A 6,938-nucleotide genomic window follows, 5' to 3' on the forward strand; every position below is an offset into this window, starting at 1 on the left:
AAGGCGTCGCAGCTTAGCAATCGCTAAACCAACTTCCGAGGGTTATTGACCACCCCAGAGCACGATCAACCTGACCACGAGGGTATATTTCCTGCGAGCAAACGAAGAACAAGCAAAAACTGAGATTGCAATCTGGATATTGCGAATAAAATAGGAAAGCTTTATTAATGAAGGTGGGGTTCTATGACGTCTTGGTCTGGTCTTTGGACACAAACGAAGTACGCGAAGTTGCATCTATGGAGAACTTTTAGTCTAAACAAAACCCAAAGTCTAAACGACGCCCTAAGGGCTGTATATATGGAGGAAGAGGGGGAGGGGGGATTTCGTGGCCCTTGGAGGAGGGGTCCGAAACCAACCCTAACTCTTGTTTCCCCACACATACGGACTCTAAAAACAACCTATACTTAAGTATTTTGAAAATACATGGGCCTGGCCCAATAATAACGTGAAGCAGCACTTAGAATAGCCTCTGGACGAAATTTATGAAGTGGCATCTTGTATATTTCGTCCAGGGCTTCATGCACTCCTTATGGTGGCTTCAAAGTCCTGAAATCATCACTTGGAACTCCGTTCTTGATCCCCTTGCGCATGCCATCATCTCCATGCTTGGTCTTGCTCCAGTGTTCATCCCTCTTATTCATGCTAGGCCCTTCATTTGTAAGCAAAACAAATGTATCCAATTTAGGCAGCATCATATTCTCATGAACATTAAAGTCCTTACCAAGAAATGAAAGTACCTGATAATTTAATTGGCGTGCGCAAGCTCGAGTAATTGGTCCAGTATGTATAACAGCAGGGGTTGTCGGTGTAACAAAGGTATTGATGTCCTCATCAGACTAAGTGTTTTGTCTATGTATTCACACATGTACTAAGGTTTCTGGTCAATAAAATTCTAGCGTGAATAGTAAACCTTTATCATGAATAAGGAAATATAAAATAACAACTTTATTATTGCCTCTAGGGCATATTTCCTTTAGTCTCCCACTTGCACTAGAGTCAGTAATCTAGTTCACATTGCCATGTGATTAACACCAATAGTTCACATCGCCATGTTATTAACACCCATAGTTCACATCGCTATGTGACAAACACCCAAAGGGCCGAGGAGGTTTGAAGCAAGATGGCTCAGAGAAGCTAGTTTTTTAGATTTGGTACAGGAGACGTGGGACAAGCTTGGCACTGACCCAAACGTCTCGGGAGTTTTCGAAAAACTAATAAGCATGCACTCGGTTTTCCATGGCTGGGTTAGCGAGTTCTGAAAAAACCAAAGAAAAGACTTAGAAAAGCACAACGGGAGCTAGAAGAAGTAATGGCGGGGCCAATGACGGATGAGAATGAAATTAAGAGGAAGGAGCTAGCTAAACTAGTAGAGTATCTACTAGAACTGGAAGAGATACAAATCATGCAACGCTCGCGAGTTGATTGGCTCCGTTTTGGAGATCAAAATACAGCTTTCCTCCTTGCTTATGCAGCAGCAAGGCGTAAAAGGAATTATATTAAGAAACTAAAGGATGATAATGGTGACCTCATGGAAGGTACGAAAGAGTTGAATCCGCACATACAAGGTTATTTTGCTAATATTTTTATGTCCGAAGTGTAGCACACAGCTCCTGCACTACTTCAAAGAGTGCAATGAAAGGTCACAGACCAAATGAACAGGACACTCCTGGCTCCGTTTTCTGCCGAGGACGTGCGTAAGGCTGTATTTAGCATCGGTGATCTGAAGGCCCCTGGCCCAGATGGATTACATGCAATATTTTTTAAGAAGTATTGGCATGTCCTGAGTGGTGATATTACTGCCACTGTTCTAAATGCTATAAATTTGAAGGAGATTCCACCGGAATGGAATGACACATCTATAGTCTTGATCCCAAAGGTGGATTCTCCGGAGTTAATCACTCAGTATCGCCCTATAAGCTTGTGCAATGTTTTTTTACAAAATTATCTCGATGATGCTTGCCGCACGTCTTAAGAGGATTTTTCCTGATATAATTTCTCCCACCCAAAGTTCTTTTGTACCTGGCAGGATGATTACTGATAATGTCCTCGCGGCCTATGAGTGTATTCATAAAATCAAGAACACAAAAAATAGTCAGGCAGGTTTGTGTGCAGTCAAGCTTGATATGCATAAAGCTTATGATACGGTGGAATGGATTTTTCTAAGAAATATGATGTAGAAGATAGGCTTTGATAAAAATTGGATTGATCTTTTTATGATTTGTGTGAGTTCTGTCAGATACAAAGTTAGATACAATTCTCAACAAACTGATATGTTTACACCGTCGAGGGGTATTCGACAGGGTGATCCTTTATCACCTTACTTGTTCGTGATTTGTGCAGAAGGGCTTTCCAGCATGTTGCAGTATGAAGAAGAAGTTGGTGGCATTGATGGGATTAGAGTGTGCAGGAATGCACTGTCAGTTTCGCACCTTTTATTTGCTGACGATTCTCTAGTTCTCATGAGAGCAGATATGATTAATGCAACTTCCTTACAGCAAGTGTTGGACACCTATTGTGAAAACTCGGGACAATCGGTAAGTTTGCCAAAATCCAGTAAATTTTTTAGCCCAAACACTAATGTTCAAACTAGAGATGAGATTTGTCAGCAGCTACACATCACCACCGAAGCACTTTTGATAAGTATTTAGGCCTGCCGGCCATGGTTGGGGAAAATAGGAGCGACTGCTTTAGACACTTCTGTCAGAAAATAAAGAAATTGTTGAAGGGAAGGATGGAAAAACAATTGTCTACGGGAGGGAAGGAAGTTTTATAAAAGGCAGTTGCTCAAGCCATTCCTGTCTATGCTATGTCTGTTTTCTGTTTACCAAAAGGAATATGCAAAGAAATCACAGATTTGATCGCTCAATTTTGGTGGGGAGATGATGAGGAGAATAAGAAACTACACTGGTTTTCTTGGTGGAAATTGTGTATTCCAAAATGTGATGGCGGTATGGATTTCAGGGATTTATATTCTTTTAACCTAGCATTACTAGCCAAGCAATGTTGGAGAATGATTATATATCCAGATTCTATTTGTGCTAGGATCCTAAAGGCAAAGTATTTCCCAAATTCTGATTTATTGCTAGCCGGCCCAAAAAAAAGGGATCTTCTTTTACCTGGCAAAGTATTTTTGCCGCTACTGGCTACTTTTAAACGAGGATATATATGGTGAATTGGATCTGGTGAGAAGGTGAACATATGGAATGATCCATGGATACCATCGAGCAGTGACAGGAAAGTCTTGACTCCCCGGGGACATTCTCTGATAACAAAGGTGAGTGAACTTATAGATCCCAGTATGGGCAACTGGGATGATCAACTTCTCAAGGATAATTTTAATCTGGTGGATGTGGCGAGGATCCTGCAAATTCCTCTTAATTATCAAAATTTTGATGACTTTATTGCTTGGCACCCCACTGCTAATGGGATCTTCTCTGTGAGAACTGCGTACCATGAGGAATGGGCACATAAGTATAAAGGACAATCTGGGGTAAATTTCACATCAACTAGTGCTATGCAACCAAAGATTTGGGATCAGTTATGGAAGCTGCTGGTACTGCGGAAAATTTAGATTTTTTGTTGGCGTGCTTTACGAGGTATTGTGCCTTTAAAATCAATTCTAGCAAATAAGCACATCCCGGTTAGCGATGAATGTCCAATCTGCCGTAAAGGACCGGAAGATATGTGACACCTCTTATTCCAATGTGACTTGGCGAAGAGTCTCTGGGCGGGGTTTGGACTACTTGATCGCATAAACTTTGCTTTGCAGATTGACAGATCCGAATCAGCGGTTCTTGAATTTCTATTGTTAGAGCCAGACTCACCACTGGAGATCATGCAAACTATAAACTCTAAGGAGATTATTGCAGCTGGATCCTGGTGCCCTTTGGTGGCTACGGCATCAACATACTCATCATGATTCATGTCCTCCCCCATTTCAACGGACTAGCTCGGTCCTAGCGATCGTCAGAAATTATTTGAAATCAACAAAGAAAGAAGTAGTAACAGAACATAAGTGGATGAGACCCCAACCAAACTTTATTAAGCTGAATGTAGATGGATGCTTCCATGCAGATGAATGTGCTGGCGCCATGGGAGCTATTTTGTGTGATGAGAAGGGCGGTTCATAGCTGCACATTGTGCTCTAGTAACATGAGAAGGGCTCATCATAGCTTCTTCATAGTTCGTAGGTTTGTCATGGTCTAGTAACATGACTTCCAAAATGGGATTACCATACCACTCTGGTGCAGATTGTGCTCTGGTTGAACTACAAGGTTCAGTAGTAACTTGATCTGAAGATTTATGATCATTATCATTAGCTTCCTCTCTAGTTGGTGTAGGCATCACAGGAACTATTTTCTCTAATGAGCTATCTTCCAATTCGAGAGAAGGTACAATTACCTCATCAAGTTCTCCTTTCCTCCCACTCACTTCTTTCGAGAGAAACTTCTTCTCTAGAAAGGTTCCATTCTTGGCAACAAAAATCTTGCCTTGGGATCTATGCTAGAAGGTGTACCCAATTGTTTCCTTAGGGTATCCTATGAAGATGCACTTCTCCGATTTGGGTTCGAGCTTATCGGGCTGAAGCCTTTTGACTTAAGTGTCGCAACCCCAAACTTTAAGAAACGACAGCTTAGGTTTCTTGCCAAACCATAGTTTATATGGTGTCGTCTCAACAGATTTAGATGGTGCCCTATTTAACGTGAATGCAGTTGTCTCTAATGCATAACCCCAAAACGATAGTGTTAAAACGGTAAGAGACATCATAGATCGCACCATATCTAATAAAGTACAGTTAGGACCTTCGGACACACCATTTCGTTGTGGAGTTCCAAGTGGCGTGAGTTGTGAAACTATTCCACATTCTTTTATATGAAGGCCAAAATCGTAATTCAAATATTCGCCTCCACGATCATATTGTAGAAACTTTATTTTCTTGTTGCGATGATTATCCACTTCACTCTAAAATTCTTTGAACTTTTCAAATGTTTCAGACTTGTGTTTCATTAAGTAGATACACCCATATATGCTCAAATCATTTGTGAAGGTCAGAAAATAATGATACCCACCGCAAGCCTCAACACTCATCGGACCACATACATCGGTATGTATTATTTCCAATAAGTCATTAGCTCTCTCCGTTGTTCTGGAGAACGGAGTTTTAGTCATCTTGCTAGTGAGGCATGGTTCGCAAGTATCAAGTGATTCCAAAAGCCAAATTACATGGAGTTTCTTCATGTGCTTTACACCAATATGACCTAAACGGCAATGCCACAAATATGTTGCACTATCATTATCAACTTTGCATCTTTTGACATCAATATTATGAATATGTGTATCACTACGATCAAGATTGAATAAACCATTTACATTGGGTGTATGACCATAGAAGGTTTTATTCATGTAAACAGAATAAAAAGTATTCTCTTACTTAACTGAATAACCGTATTGCAATAAGCATGATCCAGTCATATTCATGCTCAACGCAAACACCAAATAACATTTATTTAGGTTCAACACTAGTCCCGAATGTAGAAGGAGTGTGCGATGGTGATCTTATCAACCTTGGAATCACTTCCAACACACATCGTCACCTCGCCCTTAACTAGTCTCTATTCATTCTGCAACCCCTATTTCGAGTTACTAATCTTAGCAAGTGAACTAGTATCAAATACCCAGGGGCTACTATGAACACTTGTAAGGTACACATCAATAATCTGTATATAAAATATACCTTTGTTCACTTTACCATCCTTCTTATCCGCTAAATGTTTGGGGCAGTTCCAGTTCTAGTTACCACTTCCTTCGCAGTAGAGGCACTCGCTTTCAGGCTTGGGTCCAGCTTTGTGCTTCTTCATGGGAGCAGCAACTTCCTTGCCATTCTTCTTGAAGTTCCCTCTCTTTCCCTTGCCCTTTTTCTTGAAACTAGTGGTCTTGTTAACCACCAACACTTGATGTTCTTTCTCGATTTCTACCTTCGCCGGTTTCAGCATCGCGAAGAGCATGGGAATCATTTTTGTCATCCCGTTGCATATTATAGTTCATCACAAAGTTCTAGTAAGTTGGTGATAGTGACTAGAGAACTCTGTCAATCACTATCATATCTGGAAGATTAACCCTCACTTGATTCGAGCGATTGTAGTACCCATACATTCTGAGTTCATGCTCTCTGGCTGAGATATTCTCCTCCGTCTTGTAGGCAAAGTATTTGTCACAGGTCTCACACCTCTCGACATGGGCATGAATCTGAAATACAAATTTTCAGTTCTTGGAACGTCTCATATGATCAGTGGCATTCAAAAAGTTTTTGAAGTCCCGGTTCTAAGCCGTAAAACATGGAGCACTAAACTATCAAGTAGTCATCATATCGAGATTGCAAAACATTCATAACGTCAGCATCTACCCCTGCAATAGGTTCGTCACCTAGTGGTGCATCAAGGACATAATTCTTCTGTGCAGCAATGAGGATAATCTCATATCACGGATCCAGTCCACATCATTGCTGCTATCATCTTTCAACTTAGTTTTCTCTAGGAACATATCAAAAATACAGGGGAGCTACTTCGCTAGCTATTGATCTACAACATAGATATGCAAATAATATCAGGACTAAGTTCATGATAAATTAAGTTCGATTAATAAAATTACTTAAGAACTCCCACTTAGATAGACATCCCTCGAGTCATCTAAATGATACGTGATCCAAATCAACTAAACCATGTCCGATCATCACGTGATATGGAGTAGTCATCAATGGTGAACATCTCTATGTTAATCATATCTACTATATCATTCACGTTCGACCTTTCTGTCTCCAGTGTTCCGAGGCCATATATGTACATGCCTAGCTCGTCAAGTTTAACCTGAGTATTCTACATGTGCAAAACTGTCTTACACCACTTGTATGTGAATGTAGAGTCTATGACACCCGATCATCA

The sequence above is a fragment of the Triticum urartu genome, chromosome 4, assembly GCF_003073215.2.
Source record: "Triticum urartu cultivar G1812 chromosome 4, Tu2.1, whole genome shotgun sequence".
Taxonomy (NCBI): domain Eukaryota; kingdom Viridiplantae; phylum Streptophyta; class Magnoliopsida; order Poales; family Poaceae; genus Triticum; species Triticum urartu.